The following is a 23719-nucleotide window of genomic DNA, read 5'->3' as shown; positions in this document are numbered from 1 at the left end:
CCTACCACCACTATCTCTTCTGTAGCCAAGAAACCACCATTTCCTAGTAGGTTAACAGAGCAAGTTCTACCAAGTGAAATTCAAGCTGCATTAGATTTTCTTGAGCAACTCAAGAAAATGATGGTAAATATTCCCTTTCTTGATGCAATAAACGAAGTCCCTATGTATTCAAAAGCCATCAAAGAAGCCAGTGTTAAAAATCTAGGAAGGAAAAAGAAAGACCCAAAGACTACCCATGTCCTTGGGCAGCTTTCTGATCTCATGCTTGATAACTGTAAAATGCCTAAGTATGTAGACCTTGGAAGCCTAGTAGTGAACCTCACCATTCAAGGAGTGCAAGTGCAGAATGCCTTAATAGACCTAGGAGAATCCATTAATGTAATGACCAAGGAAGTAGTGTCCAAATTGACATCATTGGTCTCAAGCAAACACCAACAATCTTACAGCTAGCAGATAGTTCTACCATCATTCCTGATGGTATGCTATAAGATGTCACTATCACATTACATTCATAGGAGTGTCCAGTTGATATTGTAGTACTCTCTCAAAAAAAAGTATTGGGGGATATCCTATCATTCTAGGATGACCATGGTCAGCAATAGAAAATGCTTATATTACGTGTCGATAAGGGAAAATGACTATTTCAAATGGAATGAACACTAAAAATTTCACCTTGTATTCTCATGCTCAGCCTTTACTGCAGTATGATCAAGTTGTCTGGCCAAATATGGATGACTCTGATATGGACATAGATTCTATTCAACAATTGATGATGATCTCATGGGACTCATTTGTAAACATTAAAAAAGAAGATGATGTCATTTCTGCTATCATACTAAATGAGTATGGAACACAACCTAAGACATCTTCTAAACAAGATTATGTCTTAGAAAGCATTCTACCTTTACCCACTAAACTTCATTATTGTGAGTCTATGTAGCTTATGCATTCACTCCTGCTACATGAGATAGATTCACAACCAATTGTGCAAATTTTAATGGCTGAAAAAGTAGTCAAAACAACAATCATTCTAGGAAGAGAATTAAATATAAGTAATTCCTTATCTTAGGCACAACATCATAATACCCTGTAGCTGTTACAAAAGAACTAGGATGTTTTTTCTTGGGAGTATACAGATATGAAGGTTTTGGATCCTACACTCTGTACCCATAGGATTTATATCAGTCTGAATTGCAAACCTGTGAGACAACCTCAGTGTAGGATAAACCCAACATTAAGGGATATTGTCAAAAATGAATTGCAAAAGCTACTCAATGATGGCTTCATATATCCTATTTTAGATAGCCAATGGGTGTCACCATTGGTTATTGTTCCCAAAAAAGGGAGAAAATGGTGAGTTTTCATAGATTATAGAGAACTTAACTCAGCTACCAAGAGGGATCATTTACCATTGCCTTCTATCGATCAAGTTCTTGACAATCTTGCAGGAAAAAAATACTTTTCATTCTTGGATGGATTCAGTGGCTACAATCAAATCCAAATAGCACTAGAGGATCAGGACAAGACCACATTCACATGTCCATGGGGAACATTCACTTATGTTGTCCTACCATTTGGTTTGTGCAATGCACATGCAACTTTCCAAAGAGTTGTTATTAGCATTTTTCTGACATATCTACAAATTGTTTGGAAGTGTATATGGATGAGTTCACCACATATGGACAAACATTTGAAGAAGCCAAGGAGAATTTGGACAAGGTTTTACAAAGATGCAAAGACTACAATTTATCTTTAAACAATGAAAAGTGTTTTATGATAATGCAAGAAGGAGTGGTGTTGGGACACTTTATTTCCCCTAAAGGAATTGAAGTAGATCTCGCAAAAATAAAAGTCATACACACATTAGCTGTACTAGCTAAATTGAAAGAAGTTAGGAGTTTTCTAAGACATGTGGGATATTATCGATATTTTATCAAAGATTTTAGTCAAATTGTAGCAACTTTATATAAATTTCTTCGAAAAGATATAGAGTTTGTATGGGATTCAGATTATACGAAAGCTTTCCTGCAGCTTAAGGAAGTCCTCTCAATAATACCAGTGCTCTAAGGACCCAATTGGGAGTTACCTCTTCACATACACATAGATGCTTCAGATCATGCCATTGGAGTGGTACTTGGCCAAAAGATAGATTCAGTAGAACATGCAATTTACTATATCAGCAAAAATCTTCAAGGAGCTGAGTATAACTACACTATGATAGAGAAAGAACTGCTTGCTATAATTTATGCTCTAAATAAATTTAGACATTACATTACAAGATACCAAATATTTGTACATATAGATCACTCTGCTATCAAATATTTGATGAACAAACCAGCAATCTCTGGACGATTGGCTCGATCTTTGTTACTAATGCAAGAATTTGGCATCACCATTATTGACAAGCCAAGTAAAGCAAATGTTGTAATTGATTTCTTGTCTCATCTTCGAACACCTGATGATCTTGCAGCCATAGAAGATAGCTTTTCCGATGGACATCTCTTTCTTTTGTTAGCACAAAACCCTTGGTATGCTGACATTGCCAACTACCTAACTACTAGCAAAAATTCCCCACATTTCTCTGCAAAAGAAAAAATGATTGTTGTCATAAAAGAGTTTTAATTTCTCATGGATCTTAGGGTTCATGTTTTATACTGGGCTAGACTAGGTGACACAAAGGTGTCTTCGAGAAGAAAAAACATATGATGTTCTTCATGCTTGTCATGACAAGCCATGTGGTGGTCACTTTGCTAAAAAATGGACTGCATTAAAGATTTTGAATACAGGTTATTATTGGCCTACACTTCACAAGGATGAGGCTCAGTATACAAAAATATGTGATAAATGTCAAAGAATAGGTTGACCGAAAAAAATAGATGAAATGCCTTTGCAGCCATAGATAGTAGTAGAACCATTTGATAAATGGAGAATTGATTTTTTTTGCCCTATTGAACAACCATCAAAAGGGAAAAGTTACATACTAGTTTGCACTTATTATGTTACTAAGTGGGCAGAAGCAAAACCCATGAAGCATCCTCATGACAATAATGTTGCAAAGTTTTTGTATGAATGTATCTTTACCAGATTTGGTGTTCCAAGAGAATTACAATTAGATCAAGGGCCTCAATTTACATCTAATTTGATAGTTGCACTCATGGAGGAGTATAAAACTTGGCATGGCAAATCTTCTCAGTATCATCCACAACCCAATGGATAGGTAGAAGTGACCAATAGAGAGCTGGAACATATACTCACTAAAACCATGTCTTTACATCATAAATATTGGGCAACTAGACTTCCTAATGGGTGTACAAAATAGCATGGAAATCCACTACCAGGTTTACACCTTTTCAGCTCCTATATGGGAAGACAGCTATTATGCTCATTGAATTTGAACATAAAACTCTGCAGACAGCTTTGGAACTTGATATTACCCTTCCTGCAGCACAACAGGATCGCATTTTACATCTCAATGAGTTGGATGAATGGCGAAAGTCAGCTCTTCATAACACAAAATTAATTCAGAGTCAAAGAAAGCAATGGCATGACAAATTCATTAAAGATAGAGAATTCTCTATTGGTGATTGGGCACTCCTGTATGATTTATGATATCAGCATCACCAAGGAAAATTTTAGACTCGATGGCTTGGTCCCTATGAAATCATTGTAATTTTTAACAATGAAGTAGTAGAACTGTCAACAATTGATCTGGTCAAGTTCAAACTCTTGGTTAATGGGCATCGCCTAAAGTTATATCATAAACCAATAACCCAGGAAGAATTTCTTCAATAGTTCACCACAAGAGAAACATCTCTTCCTGTAGCCACTCCATTTGAGTCTCCCACTCAAACGCCTATAGCCCCTTGAATTTATTTTCAAGGCCTTCATAATAAAAATTTTGCATTCATGCAAAATTTATTTCTTTTCCACCTCATTCCATCCCACCTTCTTATCTTTCCATCATCATGCCATCTCACTTTCTTTCTCTCGTATGGTACTACTCAAACCATCCTTCCTATCACACCTCAGGCCAGACACACTTGACCCCTTTGCATTTATTTAATTTATTATTTATTTAGAAAAGCATGTTATTTTGATTTTCACAATTTTCAATCTTTATGGTTTGGTGGGATATAGTCTTTGCTAGGTTGAGGGGAGGAAAAATTGAAATCATGAATGCAAATCAAGGAAAATCTTAAGTTGGCATGTAGGATGTACAGGGAAGGGTCATTTTAGTAATGAACTAGTGCTCCTTTGTACTTCCAAAATGTGTGAAATAATATAAAGAAGGCTAACAATTAAATCATGATTTCACATAACCCCTCATTAATACAGCATATGTTTTTGAGCACGATCTTTATCCTCATTATGGTTTGGTGATTGAAATTCCATCATGAAGTAATAAAGGATGTGATGTTTGGAAATTATTGAAGTATTTCTTTTTGAAAATTTCCCTTTGTTGAAACCCCTATAGCCATCTTCGTCCATACTCTCAAATCACTTGCAGTGAATTTTCTAGTAATAGCATTTTTTTTGAAAAATATGGGTGGAGAACCTCAGTGACATGAACCAAAAAACCACAGAGTCTTATTGGCAGACCTAGCAACATGTAGTTTGTTTCAACAACAAGGTTGGTTGGCTTACTATCTTAGTTTGAAGCAGTTTGATCAAGAAATTGTGCTCCAATTTCATAATACATTAAGGGATGGTTATGCAACTATTAAGGGCATTCGAATAGAATTCACCAAAGAAGTTGTGGAAAAAGTTTTTGGTTTGCCCACAAATGGAGAATGATGGATAGAGGACATGGATGCACAACAAGAAAAAGATAAATTCTCAGTACTTGGAGATCCTCGGCTGGAGGAAAACAAAAAGAAAGGTACATTACGATTATCTCTCCCTCTACAATTCATCCACCCTGTTGAATTTATCATAAGATATTTTACCTATGAATGAAGGTATTCTTATTTGCATGTTGTTCATTTCAAAATTTTGAGTGGTTTGTGGCACGGTGATTGTCTTATAAATCTCTCAATTTTCCTTTATAATATTATCAAAAGGCAAGCTACCTATATACAGCAAGGAAAAACCCAGTCAGTATCCCACCATTTCTTGATCAGGGCTATAACTAAAAGAGAGTTGACTAGGTAACACTTGGGAACATGGGAGGATTTTGTAAAACTCAAGACAAAGGGACCTAAAAGGGGTGGACCTAAAAGGCAAGGAATGGGGACAAGAGAGAAAACTGCTATAGGAGTCAAGAAAGTAGTATATAGAATAGCTCAAGAAGCTTCAGCTTCTGCATCTATACCTAAAACTATGAAAAGGAAAAAAATTCCTGTAGAAGCCTCATATTCTAGAAAGAGGAAATCACATACAGTTGTTGTAGAGGAAGGTTCAAATGAAGTATCCCCAGTATCACAAGAACTTGCACTCAACCTTAATAAAGGGAAATCTATTGATAAGGGCAAGAAACCAATTTTGACCCCAATTTCTACTCCATGATGAGTCACCAGAATGTCTTGGGTAAATTTGAGAATTGAACCTCCTGTGCCACTTGCTAAGCCTCCTATATCAGCTATTGATGTTGAAACTCTAGTACCTACACTTGTACAGTCACCAGAGCACACAGCACCTACTCCTAAACATGAAAATGATCTTGAGGAAATTCCCACAAAGCCAAATAGCCCTATTAATATTGATAGTAACACAGAGTCCTCAGAGAAAATAGTGTCTAGGTTTGAACAGCCAGCAGAGGAAACTGATAATCTAACACCAAAGGAATATCCATTTGTTGCATAAGAAATGGTTCAGGAAATTATTAAAACATTTCAAGTTAAAATGACTATTGCACCCTATCCTGCAACTATTGTACCTTCAAAAAAATTGATAATATTGTTGCTTGTCAAAATAACAGCTTTGTTGAATGTCAATATTCTTAGGATGACAACAGTGTTGACCACCATCATCCTAAGCACCAACTTGAAGATTATAGACCTGTTGTTTGTCGTCATACACCACAAGACATTTCTACTCCATTAATAGCTAGCTTTAGTTTGTACCAATAGTTTCAATGGGAAAAAGAAAACTAGGACCTAGAAAGGAAGCAATTGCTCAGAACTATTAGGAACAAGCATAGCAATTGAAGAGAAGAATAGTGAAATTATGGTCTTGCAGCAACATGTCACGAAGATTATAGAGCTCATTCCAGAGCTTGTAAATTGCAAGTCACCATCTCCAGTTTACACACTGTTCCTAAAAGAGAAAATGATTAATTTTCAATTGTCTCGAATTACTCGAGGGTTGAACCCTTCCTTGCACACTCCCCAGGAATTATATGCAGCATTCAAATCAATTCCAATGGCTCTGCAAAATCTCCTATGTGAGTTGTATGTTCATAATCTTATTGTTCCAGATGATAAAGATTGGAATTCATTATTATATGTGGAAGATGTACAGTTTAGGGTAGTTATGTCATGGATACATAATGAGATTAGTTGAGAGAACCAAGTTGCTCCTTATAGGGAAAATAAAATGTTTGAACCATTGTATATTTGGCTAGAGGTGCAAAACACTCACAGAGTATTCTTTGATTGGCTTTTTGTTAACAATAATCAAAGTGTTGCTACCAAAATTCACCCTGTCTGCAAAAAAGCATTTTTAGATTGGGAGCAGCATTGTTCTGAAAATGCCCCTGATGCTATACAAGCCTCCCTTTCTAAGATGGGTTTGATTACTAGAAGATCTGAAAACAAGGGAGTTGCACTCTCATCAAAATTTGGAGTTGGCCATCAGCAGGATGCCCAGGTATATGATGTTAGGTAGAAGTCAGAAAAATTATTGGGTACCTCTTCGTTTCCAACCACCAATACTCTCGCATCCTATGCTTCAAAAGTATGATTCATTTTCTGAATATAACATGATTTGAAGAACAGAAATGGGAAAGGTTGAAACAAAATCATGGATATTTTAATTACAAAGCTCATGAATCAAGGGAGAAAATTGCTAATGATCTCAAGCTGCGAATTAGGATCAAAAACCTATAGATGTTGAAGGGACCAGCCTCAAGATGATTTGGGGGGAAAATGATGACATGAAGAAATAGAAGTCTTTTTGTGAACATTTTTCTATAACATACTGAACTTTATCATCTTTTAGTATAAGTGTTTTGAACTTTTGATGTATAAAGTATGGAGATAAGGCATAAAAATGATAATCGAAATTATATCTAAAATGGGGTTCATTTTGTGGTAAAAATATTTCTTCATGAATGTTTGATATGGGTAGATCTTCTTGCAGCCAAAGAGATTGTAAAAATTGTTAGTTGAATAATTAATACCTTTTCTTTATAAACTAATAAATGTAAATAAATATTTGCAAGAAGTCTTGTGTGTATTAAATGTTGATTGCAAGAATACAAGCTGAGCTGGAGTTAATCAAAAAAAAATTGTGAAGGAATAGCACTAAGGCATTGATGGTATTAAAGAGAAGCGTTATGACACTGTTGCAGCTAGAGATTTGGCAAAAAAGTCAGAAGGGACCTATTTTAATGAATAATAAAGAGGGACCTCATAAAGAAACTAAGCAAGGAAGCAAGCATCAAAGCGATTGGATAAACATGCAAAGCACGATACTTGGATTCCTAGAAGCTGTTTAAAGTTAGATAAAAGAGAAGATCTAGCATTTTCTATGATCTATAATTATGGGGAATTTATGGGATAATTAATGTGTTTACAATTGCATGCTTGCAGTCTTAAGTTGTAACTAACTTTCCTTCATGAGGAAGTCATAATTATAGGAGTTTTTTGTTTTCCTTACTTTTAAATAAGACCTCATCTATATCTATGAGGTTAGGTAGTGAGCAGACAAATAGAGTTGATAGACATTTTGTTTTCCAAGCTATTGTAATATTGCATATTTGAATGAATACATGACTTTGTTGAGTTTTCATACTTTTGTCTAAGTTGATCTTTTCCTTCATTCTTCCCTAGGGGCCCATGTAGAAGGTGGAGTTTACTTTAGTAAGTACGAGTTAGATTCAATTTTCTAAGTTAAGATTAGAACTGTTGTTCCTGCAGCCACTGTAAACAAAACTAGTCACTGTTCCTGCAGCAGTAGGTGCATAGATGTATGGTTAAATAATTAGAATTCCCTTCCAAGTATTTGATAGTTGTCTTTCCTTTAGATAAACTAGATTTTCTTAATGGTTATTGCATTCAATGTAGTGGTGACTTTTAGCAAAACTAGAGAATATACTTTGTAGACATCATCTCAAGTTCACACTCCCAAATTGACATTTAATGAAGATTGGCATAGTAATTTGGTAGAAAGGGATGTCCAATCCTATAACTAAAAAGGTGTTATATTGATTACACAAGAGTCAAGTAGAAGAGGAAGCTACACAGGTTGCAGACCCCCTGGCAAAGGAAAGTCTGGTAGATCAAGGAGAGGATCCAATTCCTTTAAATGCTACAATTGCAACCAAGTTGGGCACATAGCTTCTAGGTTAAAATTCTATAAGCTTACACATTTTCGATTAAGCATAAGAAGGGACAAGAAAACAAGGTTTTAGATTCACTTAATAGAAGGGTACTAACTATCCAAGAAGTATACATGAAAATAATGGACATGGAAGCACTCAATGAGATGTATGTAGAGGACCAAGACTTCAAGGAGGTATATAAAACTTGTAAAAGATTTGAGAACTCTTTCCACGCTGATTTTTCTAAGTATATCTTGGAAAATGGATTGTTGTTCAATGGATGTCAACTCTATATCCCAATTTTCTTAATGGGGGGATTATAATCAAGTAGAACAATTGTGATGGATTAGGAGGTCATTTAGGTTTGATTAAGACTTTGGAATAGGTTAGGAGATTGTACTTTTGGTCAAAGATACAAAATAATATGAGATAATTTGTGGAATTTTGTACTTTTTTCTATAAGGATAAGAGAACTTCAACTAATGTAGGGTTGTATCCATCATTACTTATTCCAACTAGGCCTTGGGAAAACATAAGCATGCATTTTGTGTTGGATTTACCAAGGACAAAAGAAGGACTTGACAATGCATTTTTGTAGTGGATAGATTTAGAAAATGGCCCATTTTATACCTTGTAAACCAAAAATAATTTTAGTTACATAATAGTGTTTTTAGTCAAGGAAGTAGTTAGGATACATGGATTTCCATTGACAATTACATTAGACAGGCATTCAAAATTGTTGGTCACTTTTAAAGGACCTTACTACAAAAGTTGGGGACAAATTTGTGATTCATTTTGGCATACCACCCTTAGACTGATGACCAAACTTAGGTGGTCAATAGGTGATGCAAGGAGGGCATGGAAAGAACCAAGGCCAAAGGCACACCCAAAAATCCAAACCAACCTTGCAAAGTAAACACAACATAAGAAAATACACAAAGAGAACAACACCACAGAGAGAGAGAGAGAGAGAGAGAGAGAGAGAGAGAGAGAGAGAGAGAGAGAGAGAGAGAGAGAGAGAGAGAGAGCAATATTCTTGTATTGATTCATGAAATGATCAGCATACATGCTCAGTTGTAAGGCCTTTTGAGTTATGGCCAGATACAAAATGTATTCAAGATATAAGATCTAGCATTATATTTGCAACTTCCAGAAACATGTATCAAAGTATTCAACTTTCACATTCTGATCTAAACTCCACAAAATATGCCCTAGCTCTGACCAAAAAAACTCTATTTATATTTGCCAAAATGGATTACAAATAATTTTAGAACATTACATAATAGGAAGGTTGATCTAAAAATAGTCTAGACACATCCCAAGAAAAGATCTCATCATAAATTTTGTGAACAAAATAAATCCAACAAGTTGACTCACACCAAAAATACAAAAATCATATCCAAAAGGCTGACACTCAGCATAAACAAGACAACTTGACACATGAAGGGTCACTCGGCATCCACTAGGTAACTCAACACATAAAGAATAGCTCGACATACATTGTGAAACTTAGAACAAACTGTAGTGGCAAGATGGGACAACATGTGAACCCTAGTGTTAACATGACATGGGATAACCTCAACTCAGCTTAAACTATAAAATTACTAGCACTCAACAATTGTTGCAACTTGGCAATTTCTGAAACTCGATAACAATTGGCAAAATGAAAACAAATGAGTAGGATAACATGTCAACCCAGGATGCTCCTACATCAAACAACCAGGGTAGAAAGAAATGATTCTCCTAAATCATGCAAGAGTCGCAACCTTAGCTAAATCCAACTCAGATTGAGAAATCCTTGTAGAATCTTCAACTGATTTGTTTTTCCACTTCACCAAATATTCATAGTATTCTTTTCCTCTTGTGATTTTACCAACTCTCTAATCTAATATCTATTCAACCTCTTTAATCTGCTTCTTAGGATAATCATTAGGTACAACAACTTCATCATTTGACTTGTGATACTTATACAGATCAGAAACATTGAATATAGGAGATATATCCATGTCATCAGGTAACTCAATTTCATAAGCATTTCTGCTATCAAACTTCCTCAAGATCTTACAAGGACCAAATTTCTTCATCTTTAGCTTACTATATGTTCCAACCAAAAATCTTCCTTTCTTCAAATGAACCATTACCTCATCACCAACTTCAAAAATATGATGTCTTCTAGACTTATCAACATTTTCCTTATACTTTTGATTACTTTGTTCCATCTTCAACTTTACTTCCCTATGCAAATATGCCATGAAATCAGCAAATTCTTTCTCCTATAGCACTTCTCTTCTCTTTACCAACAACATCTCTTAAATCTAATACTCCTTGAGGCTTCATTCCAATAACAATCTCAAAAGGTTCCTTTCCTGTACTTCTATTGATAGAATTATTGTATGCAAACTTAGCTTGTGCTAATACAATCTCCCAATTATGTCTTTCATCTCCAACTAAGCATCTCAAAAAATTACCCAAGATTCTATTCACAACCTCTATCCATCCATTAGTCTATGGATGGAATGTAGAACTAAAATTTAGCTCAATACCCATCTTCTTCCACAAAGTTTTCCAAAAATAACCAACAAACTTATTGTCTCTATCAAAAATAATACTTCTTGGTAATCCATGCAATCTAACAACCTCTTTGAAGAAAAGTTCACCAACATGCTCAACATCTGATGCCTTCTTACATGGTATAAAATGAGCCATTTTAGAAAATCTATCCACAATAATCAGTATAGAATCATACCCATTTGCTATTTTAGGCAATCCAAGAACAAAATCCATACTAATGTCACTCCAAGGCTTCTCAGGAATAAAAATAGGTTTATACAATCTAGTATTCTGACTTATTCCTTTTGCAACTTGACAAACTCCACAACTCTTCACAAATTTCTAAACATCCTTATACATCTATGGACAATAATACTTCTCCTTCAACAAACTCAATGTCTTATCAATGCCAAAATGTCTAGCCAATCCACCACTATGATTTTCCTTAATCAAATTCAACCTCATAGAACTTCTAGGAATACACAACTAAATACCTTTGAACAACATACCTTCTTGAATGCAATATTCAGCATACTTAGTGATGTGATCTATTATATTTGGTGCTATACACTCTCTCCATGCCTCAGAAAGATTAGGATCAGCATCATACAACTCTTTCATTTCATCAAAACCAAGAATATCAACATTCATTTTAGTCAAAAAAGAATGTCTTCTACTCAATGAATCAACAACTCTCTTAGTAAATCCACTCTTATGCTTAATCAAAAATGTAAAACTTTTCATATACTCAACCCACTTCATATGTCTTTGGTTCAATTTATGTTGACTTCCCAAGTATTCTAAAGCTTTATGATCAGTATACAACACAAACTTCTTAGGAATCAAATAATGTCTCCACTTCTTCAATGCTTGAACAATAGCATAAAAATCTTGATCATACACATAATACTTCCTTTAAGCATCATTCAACTTCTCACTAAAGAAAGAAATAGGCTTACCTTCTTGACTCAATACAGCTTCTATTGCACTACCACTTGCATCACATTCAACTTCAAATACCTTATTGAAATCAAGCAAAGCCAATATGGGTAACTCAACAACCTTTTGTTTCAAAGTCTCAAAACTCTTATCAACTCTATGTGTCAACTTGAATTCCTTTTTATCTCCTCTCATTGTCTCAATCATAGCATTACAAACAAGACTAAAATTCTTTATAAACTTTTTGTAAAAACTAACCAAACCATGAAATGTTCTTACCTCACCCACATTCTTAGGTGTAGGCCATTCAAAATTTTCTTTAACCTTCTCTGGATCCATTCTCAAACCATCATCTGAAATAAAAAATCCCAAATACACAATCTCTTCTTGCATGAAAGAACAGTTTTTTAAATTAATCAACTTTTCCTCTTTCAATCTCTACAATACTTCTCTAACATGTTCAATATGTTCTTCCTTAGTCTTACTAAATATCACAATATCATCCAAATAAACAATCACAAAATTACCCAAAAATAATTTCAAAACTTCATTCATCAACTGCATGAAAGTACTAGGTGCATTAGTCAAACCAAAAGGCATAACCAACCATTCATACAAACCATATTTTGTGTTGAAATTAGTCTTCTATTCATCACCTTCTCTGATTTTGATCTGATGATAGCCACTCTTAAATCAATTTTGGTAAAATACTTTTCTGCACTCAAAATTTCAACCCAGCTCCTGCAAATCTTTTCTTTTCCTTTTGATATCTTTCTCAAACATCCAAGTTGCATTAGCTTCAAGTAATCCATCCCACTTAATTGAATGTTCATAGTATGTCCTTCCCCTTTTCAGCATCACACCTAGGTCCTATTGATGCATAAAGTCTTTGAATGGAGCATGAACCTTGTTGGCTTTGAAAATAAAGGAATAGTTTTGTTTCCATCGATTGAGTAGCAAAAAATATGCAAACCCATTTATTTGCACAACAATGGATCTTGACCTCATAACTTTGACTCAAGACTTTATTAGTTGTAGCTTTCACTTCTCTAAATCCTCTCATCATAGGTCAAGGGTGTGTATATCTATTAATTCTAGCATGACTCTGATCTTTGTGTTGCTTCTCGATGAATTTTGCCATGGAGGATAGCTATCTGGATGATTGGGAATTTGAAGGAAATGAGAATGCTAAAGCAAGATAAATGTCACAAAAATAAGAGGTACTTGCTTCTTGTTGGGAAGACACTCAAACCATATCCCAACCAAACCTAAATAACCTAAGCCCCAAATGCATTAGAATGACAAGAATCCCACATAGAGAAATAAAGAAGAGTGAAGCAAGGGAGACCCAAAAAAGACACAAAGTGAGAGGTTTGGAAACTTGATAAGAAGTGAGTCACCTAGGGGCTATCGTGACAAGAAACTAGACAAAATTGCAATGAATGCCAACAACTATAAAATTATAAGGGGATAGATCAAAAGTTGGCAATAACTAGCTCTAGCTTGGGACTTAGACAATGAAAATGTCTGAGAAGGGGCCCAGAATCTCTAGTTTCACATAAATAGAATGATAGACTATAGTGGGAAAAAACTAAGCTAAGCACACTATGGAAAGAAACACTAACCTAGGAAAGTAAGAAAACAAAGCAAGGAAGAAAGTAGAAACAAAAGCCTACCTAGACTAACTCTAGCTCTAGGTGTTACTTGCTTTCAATTGTGAATTTGATAAATTTTTAGGTCATGGCCATTATAAGATAGTGGAACAATCTCTCTAGTGGGATAGGCCATAATGAAGGAGTTATTCATACTTATATGCACAATCTTGAAAGGGCCTTTCCAAAGAGAATTGAAGTTATGATGCACACCTTTGGGTTCATGTCTCTTATCCCATAATAGGACCAGATCACCTTCCATGAATTTCCTAAGCCTAGATTTCTTATGAAAGAAACTCTTTCCATGCTTTTGATGCTTTTTGATGTGGTCAATCAATTTCTCATGATCTTCTTCCAGATTAGTGAAATAAATGATTCACTTTTCCAAATTGTTATGAAATATTGGGTTCTCAACCACTTGTTGTAGTTTGTAGAACGATAGTTCCAATGGCAGGGAAGGATAGCTCTAGCTCCTTATACAAGATCTAATAGTGAAATGTCGATGGCTTTCTTAGGTGTCACTATATTCACCCATAGATATTTATGTAGCCTCTTGTGCTAGTCCTTATGATTCTTAGAGACCGACTTCTTCATGATGTTAATCAATTTTTTATTGCTCGATTCTACCTAACCATTCCCTTGTGGAAAGTAGTCTAAGGAATGATTGAGGTATATGCTGTTATCATAAATAAACTCTATAATCTATGTAGAATAAAAATAGGTAACATTATACATGACAAGATTTAGTGGTATCCCAAATCTCACCAAGAAGTTTTCTTTGACAAACTCACAAACAATCTTAGATGTGGATCTCTTGGTGGCCTTTGCTTCCACTCATTTTGTGAAGTATTTTGTAGTAGTTATAGTGTATAAGTGACCAATAGAGGAAGGGGGATTAATTGGACCAATGAAGTTGATTCCCACTTCTGAAAGGGGCCTATTGGAAATGAGAATAGAGTAATTGAGAGGGGGAGGGGTGAATCAGTTACTACAAAAACTTTCACAGTCCTTAAGATGTTTGAATATACCCTTGATTTGATTAATATAAAATGCTGAAACTTGATAACGCAGCAAATGACAAATATTAAGAATTGATATGTTATCATGCAAAAAGCAATTTAGCAATTAAGAACACAAGAGACACCAGATTTAACATGGAAACCCAATATGGGAAAAACCACCAAAGTAACTAGATATTGTTTTTCACTCTTCTGAAGTGAGCCCTGTTAGGAGCCAACCCTGTTAAAGGTTACAAAAACAAACTATTAGGTGTGACCCTGTTAAAGGATTTAATCACCCTATTAGGAGTGGCCTTGCTAGAGGTCTTTAGAACAATTCAATTGAACTGTCACCTTGTTAGAGGATTTATTGAATGGTTGTTAAACCAACTCTGTTAAGAGATTTTGAATCCACTGTTACAATGGTTAGAAAGCAACAATGAAGTGACTTGATATAATTTACAACTTATCTTTGCTGATTACAGATCTTTGTTGTGCTTGGCTAGATCCTTACTGATCAAATGCAACTTTACAACTCCTTCAACACATCTGATCCTTCATCAGACTTTGCTCAACATTTTCCTTTTCAATTCATACTATAATTTGCATTCATAACTTCTTTTTCAAAATCTCACACTTTAATTCATAACTTGAATGACCATATATACCTTTCAGACTATCTTAGTTGGCTTGAATCACTGACTAAACAAACAATTACAATAGTCAGCTAGAAGTAATTAATTTAGCAAATCCCTATATTGACTGACCCTGTATGGTGAACTTTGTTCAGAAAATAATTCCTGTGTTAACCGACTGAGCTTGGTTAATACAGCGAACTTCGTGACAATTCTTCAATCGCCAGGAGAACTCGATAAGTACTGAGTTTCCTGGGATAATCGAGTGAGCTCGGTGGAAACTACACTTTGGAGACCGATTGAAGCTCGATTAACACCGACTTCTCCATGATTCCTTTGATGACCGAGTGAGCTCGGTGGAAACTGCCCTTTGCAGACTGAGTGAAGCTTGGTTAACACTGACTTCCACATTTCCTTTGTTGACTGAGTGAGCTCGATGATCACTATCTTTCACCTTTCCTTTGTTGACCGAGTTAGCTTGGTTAATACTGTCTTCCACATTTCCTTCGATGACCGAGTGAGCTCGGTTGGTACTATAGATTGCATTGCAGACTATCTAAGCTCGGTGAATCTTGAGACTAATGACTGATATGGCATTTGTGTGACATCAAGGACAACATTATCCAACAATCACCCTCTTTGGCACTGATGGCAACACAACATGTCATAACAGAATGAAATTTTGAAAACAAGTCCAACAAAATAATAGACTTCTCCCTCTTTCAATAATCTCCCTCTGTTAAGGGACTTCATGGAAAACTTTTCAAATCTCACAATTTAAAAAAGATATGACAGTAAATTTCTCCCTCTTTGACAACACATGCCAAAGACAACAAAAGTTAAGTGAATTGTAATGTACCTTTAGTACTGATTCATATGCAATGATTTCTGATTAAACTGCATCAACAAATAGATCTTCAATCTTGTATGCGTTGATGCATTACTAGAACTCATTTTTAGTGGACTTTAGATAGGGGAATGACCCCTAACTTACCTCTGAGATACAAAAATGCATCCTTAAGTAAAGGCTTTGTGAATATGTCAGCAATTTGTTCCTTTGTATGAACATATTCCAATCTGATCTCCTTGTCTTGCACCAATTCTTTGGCAAAATGATATTTTATTGCAATATGCTTGGTCTTGGAATGCATCACTAGATTCTTAGATATGTTGATTGCACTAGTATTGTCACAGAACATAACAACTGGTTCTTTGATTTCCATCTTCATTCTTTGCAATAACTGCTTAAACCAAACAATATTTGAATAGTTTACTGCTGCAGCAACATACTCTGCCTCTACTTTAGATTGGGATGTACAATTCTGCTTTTTGCTTGTCCAAGAAAGAATGCTCCTCCACTTGTGCTTTTTCTATCATCAAGGTTTCCTGCCCAATCAGCATCAGTAAATACTTTCAAATCTAAATTACCTCCAAATTTGTACCATAAGCCATAATCTTCAGTTCCTTTTAAATATCTCATTATTCTTTTGATTGCCATCAGGTGAGTTTCTTTTGGCTTTGCTGAAAATCTTGCAACAATACCAACTGCAAGGGTAATATCTAGCCTGGTATGAACTACGTATTGCAACTTTCCAATCATAGATCTATAAAATTTTTGATCTACCTCTTTGGATTCATCATCTTTGGTAAGTTTCAATCCAATACACATAGGAGTTCCAACAGGTTTACAGTCCTCCATACCAAACTTTTTCAATATCTCCTTGATATATTTTGATTGAGTGATGTAGATGACATTCTTATTTTGTTGAATTTGAAGACCAACAAAGAATTTTATTTCACCAAACATAGACATTTCAAATTCCTTGTTCATTTTTTTTGAAAATTCTTTGCAAAGATCATCATGCCCTGTGAAGACAGTATCATCTACAAATATTTCTGCCAAGACAATCTTATTATCTGGTCCTTCCTTTATATACAAGCTACTATTATCATTAGTTCTTTGAAAACCAATCTAAATAAGATAGTTATGCAATCTTGCATACCATGCTCTAGGGGCTTGTTTCAGACCATGCAGTGCCTTGTGTAATTTGCAGACCATGTTCTTTTTATCTGGATCAACAAAACCTTCAAGTTGTTCAATGTAAACCTCTTCATCCAGTATTCCATTGAGGAATGCTGACTTGACATCCATTTGATAAACTTTGAGTCCTTTGTGAGCAGCATATGCAAGTAAGGTTCTAACTCCTTACAATATTGCAATAGGAGCAAAGGTTTCTCCATAATCTATGCCTTCTTCTTGAGAGTATCCTTTGCATACCAATCTGGCTTTATTTCTTGATACCTTACCATCTTTAGTTAATTTGTTTCGGAATACCCACTTGGTTCCAATTACATTCTTATTTTTAGGCCTGGGTACAAGAGTCCATGTCTTGTTCTTCTCTATCTATTCTATTTCCTCGTTCATTGCCTCAATTCAACTATCATTTGCCAATGCATCTTTAATGCTTCTAGGTTCAAAATTAGCAAGTAAACAAGTATTTTTCATCTTGCTTCTTGTCAAGGTTCCTTCATATTTTTCTCCAATGATCTGATCTAATGCATGATATCTTCTGACATATTTAGCTAATACAGGTTCTTTTCCTCTTGAATGAGTTTCATTGCTTTCTCCTTGTGCTTCAATTTCATGTTCTGGCTATTCTGGCTCGGTAAGAATTGGCTTGGGTGATTCAAACTTGCTAGACACTAGCTCAGTAATGTCTGAGTGATGTTGTGGCTCGGTTTGAACTTTTTGCAACTCGGTTACTGATGACTCAGGAATTGAGGATTCTTGAGTGAACGGTATGCTTGGTATAGTATCTGGTTCAACGTAAACAAATCTTTTGTAATCTTTAGGTACCTTTTTTCTTTCTTCTTCAGATTTGTCTGCAAACTCGTCAACTTTCACATGTGCACTTTCTATGACTTTGTGAGTGGATAGATTTAAACATCTATATGCTTTGCTTTTGCAAGAATATCCTAAAAATATTCCTTCATCACCTTTTACATCAAATTTTCCTTTTCTAGATTCTTTCAGAATATAACATTTACTTCCAAATACTTTTAGATAACTTACATTGGGTTTGTAGCCATACCATAATTCATAGGGAGTTTTGAATGAGTCCTTCTTCAACTGTACTCAGTTTAAGGTATGAACTACAGTGCTGATGGATTCCTTCCAGTATTTGATAGCAATATTCTTTTCTATCATCAGGGTTATTGCACAATCCATGATGGATCTGTTTCTTCTTTCAGCTATTCCATTTTGTTCAGGAGTTCCTAGTGCTGAGACCTGTCTTTTAATACCTTTTTCAATGCAAAATTTGTTGAATTCATGTGAGATGAATTCACCACCTCTATTTGACCTTAAGCATTTTAGTCTTTTTCTTGTTTCTTTTTCTACTCTTGCCAAATACCATTTGAATTTCTCAAATGCTTCTGATTTATTCCTTAGATACATGACAATCATCATTCTTAAGTAGTCATCAACAAAAAGAATGAAAAACTTTTCTCCAGTATAGCTTTCTATTCCAATGGGTCCACATAAATTAGTATGCACAATTTCTAATATATCTTCAAACTAATAGTTCTTACTTTTAAAACTAGTCTTTCCCATTTTACCAATCTAACAATTCTTGCATAGACCAACCTCAAGTTTCTTAATGTTAGGAATGCCTCTCACTTTCTTGAATTTACTTATTTTTACCAGATTATCCAAATTGACATGACACAACCTTTTATGCCATAACCAGATTTCTTCAATTTGAGCAATAAAACATGAGCATTCACCAAGTTCTAGATAGAACAAGTTATGTTTAGTTTGGGTGCCAGATCCTATCAGCTTTCCTTGCTCATTCAATAGTCTTGCCTTTCCATGCATGAATTCCACCTTAAATCCAGTATTGAGTAACTGTACCACACTTAGAAAATTATGTTTAAGACCTTCAACCCAATAGGCATTATTACATACAAGTTCTTTGGTCAGACAGATTCTTCCTCTTCTTTTTATGAAACAAGGTTCATTATTACCAAACCTTACACTGCCACCATCATAGTCTTCAAACTGATCAAACTTAGTTTTATCACCAGTCATATGATGTGAGCAACCACTATCTATAATCCATGTATCATTCTTACTTATATGAGAAACAAGTGCCATTTTATCTTCCTCATAACTATCAGAATCATCTTTAATGGCAATATAAACAATTTCATCCTCACTATTATTAGAATCTTTAGAATTTTCAGCCATGAAGCATGATTTCTTACCTTTTTTCTTGGATGATTTGAAGTCTTTCTTGCCATTCCATTTCTTTTCATCATGGTTTTTCTTGTTTGGACACCTTGCTACAATATGACCAATTTCTTCACAAGAAAAATAGATTAGAGGAACTTTACCTTTGTATTTTCCTCTGCCTCTAGAATATTTCTTTCCTAGTAGAGTTTCAATCACTTCGAGGTCACTGTCTGAACTTTGGCTTGATTCATTTTCACTTTTTGATTGAGATTCTTTCTCCTCTTTTTTTCTCCTTCAGTGAGAGCTTGGCCTGAAATGCTAATTAAATGTTCTTGGAGGCTGGAACATAGTTGTCAAAGTTATCTAGTTTGAATGTAGTTAGTCTTCCAACTATGGCCTCAAGATTTATCTAATGATTTTCTTCACATCTTCTTTCCTGAATTGCAGAAACTTTGATTGCATAAACGAGAAGCAAGGTTTTGAGAACTTTTCTTATAACTATTTCTCCTTTGATATCACCTCCAGATGCTCTGAGTGCACTCACACATGCTTTAACTCTTTCAACATACTTCACAATGTTTTCATCCTCTCTCATCCTCATTTGATCAAATTGTCCTCTTAGACTTTCTTCTTTTTCTCTTCTCACATTATCATCTCCTCCATAGATCTCTTTTAGCTTGTTCCACATCTCAAAGGCAGTTTTGCAGTCCTTAATGTCATCAAATTCTTCATAACTGAGAGTGGATGCTATGTCTATCATCATATTGTTGTGAGTCTTCTTTTCAGCAATGTCATTGATAGAGAGTGTGCCAGGAGGTTCTTCATATTTTTCTTCAAGGTATTTTAGTCCAGTATCACCAACAGTAGCCAGATGAAGTCTCATCAATCCTTGCCATGCGGAGAAGTTATCTCTGTTGAGTTTTGGAATTTCTCTTTTGTAAGACATCTTGATCTTTGGCTTAGATCCTTGAAATCTCTTCTTGCAAGCACCAAAAGCTCTGATACCAATTGTTGGAAATGAGAATAGAGTAACTGAGAGGGGGAGGGGGTGAATCAATTACTAGAAAAACTTTCACAGTCCTTAAGATGTCTAAATATACCCTTGATCTAATTAATATAAAATGTTGAAACTTGATAACGCAGAAAATGACAAATATTAAGAATTGATATGTTATCATGCATAAAGAAATTTAGCGATTAAGAACACAAGAGACACCAGATTTAACGTGGAAACCCAATATGGGAAAAACCACCAAAGTAACTAGATACGGTTTTTCACTCTTCTGAAGTGAGCCCTGTTAGGAGCCAACCCTATTAAAGGTTACAAAAACACACTATTAGGTGTGACCCTGTTAAAGGATTTAATCACCCTATTAGGAGTGGCCTTGCTAGAGGTCTTTAGAACAATTAAATTGAACTGTCACCTTGTTAGAGGATTTATTGAATGGCTGTTAAACCAACTCTGTTAAGAGATTTTGAATTCACTGTTACAATGGTTAGAAAGCAACAATGAAGTGACCTGATATAATGTACAACTTATCTTTGCTGATTACAGATCTCTATTGTGCTTGGTTGGACCCTTACTGATCAAATGCAACTTTACAGCTCCTTCAACACATCTAATCCTTCATCAGACTTTTCTCAACATTTTCCTTTTCAATTCATACTATAATTTGCATTCATAACTTCTTTTTCACAATCTCACACTTTAATTCATAACTTGAATGACCATATATACCTTTCAAACTATCTTAGTTGGCTTGAATCACTGACTAAACAAATAATTACAACAGTCGGCTAGAAGTAATTAATTTAGCAAATCCCTATATTGGCCAACCCTCCACGGTGAACTTTGTTCTGAAAATAATTCTTGTGTTAATCGACTGAGCTCTATTAATATAGTGAACTTCATGACAATCCTTCAATTGTTGGGAGAACTCGGTAAGTACTGAGTTTCCTGAGATAACCAAATGAGCTTGGTGGAAACTACACTTTGGAGATTGAGTGAAGCTCGATTAACACTGACTTCTCCATGATTCCTTTGATGATCGAGTGAGCTTGGTGGAAACTGCCCTTTGGAGACCGAGTGAAGCTTGATTAACACTAACTTCCACATTTCCTTTGTTGATCGAGTGAGCTCAGTGATCACTATCTTTCACCTTTCCTTTGTTGACCGAGTTAGCTCGGTTAACACTATCTTCCACATTTCCTTCGATGATCGAGTAAGCTCGGTTGGCACTATAGATTGCATTGCAGACTATCTGAGCTCGGTGAATCTTGAGACTAATGACTGATATGACATTTGTGTGACATCAAGGACAACATTATCCAATAGGGCCTTCTATTACTATTGGCTTTAGTGGTAGGGTGGCTAACTATGGTTTACTAGAGAACATCCTAAATTTCTCACACTTGGCCACCCACTTATAAGCATCTTTGGACATATGAGGTAAGTAGTAGCACTACCTCAGAATCTTATAATTTTTTATTGTAGAGAAAAATTTCCAACACATGCCTCATTATGGAATGTCTAAAGAAATCTCTCCTGTCAAGGTTTATCCACACATCTCAAGAAGGTTCCATCGATTTCCCTTTTATACAATAGATCATATAGATGACATACTTGCTGGATTTAGTTTTTTGATCTCTTATCTACTTGTATTTCAATACATCAAGACATTCTTCATAACTAAGTAAATAAGAAATATTTGAAAACCAAGGATCTTGGAGGCTTACCATTAATGCTCTTGAAGTTTCTTCCTCTTGAGTAGACTCTTTTTTTTTTGTAATTACTCTACACAAGCCATTTCCTCATACCAACTTTTTTGGTTTCAACTCAATATCATACTCTTGGACTTTGGCTATCTAGGCTCCTCTAGTATTACATCCTCTCTCTTGTTGGGTCCAGATACTTTTGATAGTTAAGTCATGTACATGTATAATAGAACATGAATGTAAGACATTAACCCTTCAATTCTTAAGTTCTCTTACCATCTCATACACATTCTTTTCCATCTAAGAATACCATAATTTATGCTCCTTGAGAGGGGTTCTCATGAAAGCAATAGGTTCTTGAATACCCTCCCTATTTTCCTACATAAGTATGGTAGATCATGTATGGGTTGATGCGTAACAGTATAGTATGAACTCTTTGGTATAATCTGGGTGAACTAGGACAAGATCTTTAGCCATAGTTTCCTTGATTTAATCAAAAGCTTTCCTTCCAAAATCATTCCACTTGGATACTTGACTTCCCTTCATCATGCCAACTATGCACTTGGTAATTTGGAAGAAATCATGAACAAAGAATCTCAAGAAATTCACCTATCCAAAGAAGGACTTGATTCCAAATTTTCTTGCTAGTAAATTCAATTGTTGGATAGCTCTAACACACTCAGGATCAATCTTGATAGCTTTGTAAGAAACTATGTGACCAAGAAATATACCTCCTATAACATAGAAGATAGATTTCTTGGGGTTAAGGGAGATTCTGTATTCCCTACCACTTCTTAGTACTTTCTCCAAGTCCTTTAAATGACTTTCTCTTTTCTTGGAGGAGACTGTTAGATCATCTAAATATATAACACTAATCTTATCCTTTAAATCAGTGAAAGATGAATTCATGGCTCTCTAAAAGGTGGCTCCAGCATTGATTAAGTTAAAAGGCATTCTATTATAGGCAAAAGTTCCCCAATGGGTGATGAACATTGTTTTAAATTGATCATGTGGTTCCACTTCAATTTGATTGAATCTTGAGAAGCCATCCAACATGGACATCATTTTAGAGTTGGCCACTATCTGTAGCAGATGATCCATGTTAGGTAGAGTGTAATTACCTTTAAGAGAGGCCTAGTTTAAATTTCTAAAGTCAACACAAACTCTGATTTCCCCACTCTTTTTGAATAGGGACAATGTTAGCTATCCAAGTTGAATGGTGTATATGATATATGATCATTTATTCTAACATCTTGTGAAATTCTCTAAAGATGACATCTAATATCATTGGGTTATAATTATGTTGCTTCTATCTAAAAGGGGTTGCTTCAGGATTAAGGGGAATCTTGTGTTTAAACTCACAATTCCTAAAAGTTTTTCAAATCCTCATACCCTCATGAAAATATCTTGGTATTCAGAAAGTAAGCCTTTTTCCCTAGTCCTTTCTTCATTTGAGAAACTACTACCAATATTAATCATCTTAAATTTGGACTTAGTACCTATGTTCATCCCCT

The 23719-nt window shown here is 35.1% G+C and overlaps 1 pseudogene; it reads right to left on the bottom strand.

The window, feature by feature from the left end:
- The window catches only part of LOC149565149 (phosphatidylinositol 4-kinase gamma 4-like), a 58589-nt pseudogene that overhangs the window by 341 nt on the left and 34529 nt on the right, over nt 1-23719 (bottom strand).

The sequence above is a fragment of the Cupressus sempervirens genome, chromosome 3 (assembly GCF_028749045.1).
Source record: "Cupressus sempervirens isolate cs-2001-9-10 chromosome 3, ASM2874904v1, whole genome shotgun sequence".
In the NCBI taxonomy this organism is placed as follows: domain Eukaryota; kingdom Viridiplantae; phylum Streptophyta; class Pinopsida; order Cupressales; family Cupressaceae; genus Cupressus; species Cupressus sempervirens.
Note: the sequence above shows the minus strand (reverse complement) of the source record. Positions and strands in the feature narration are given on the sequence as shown.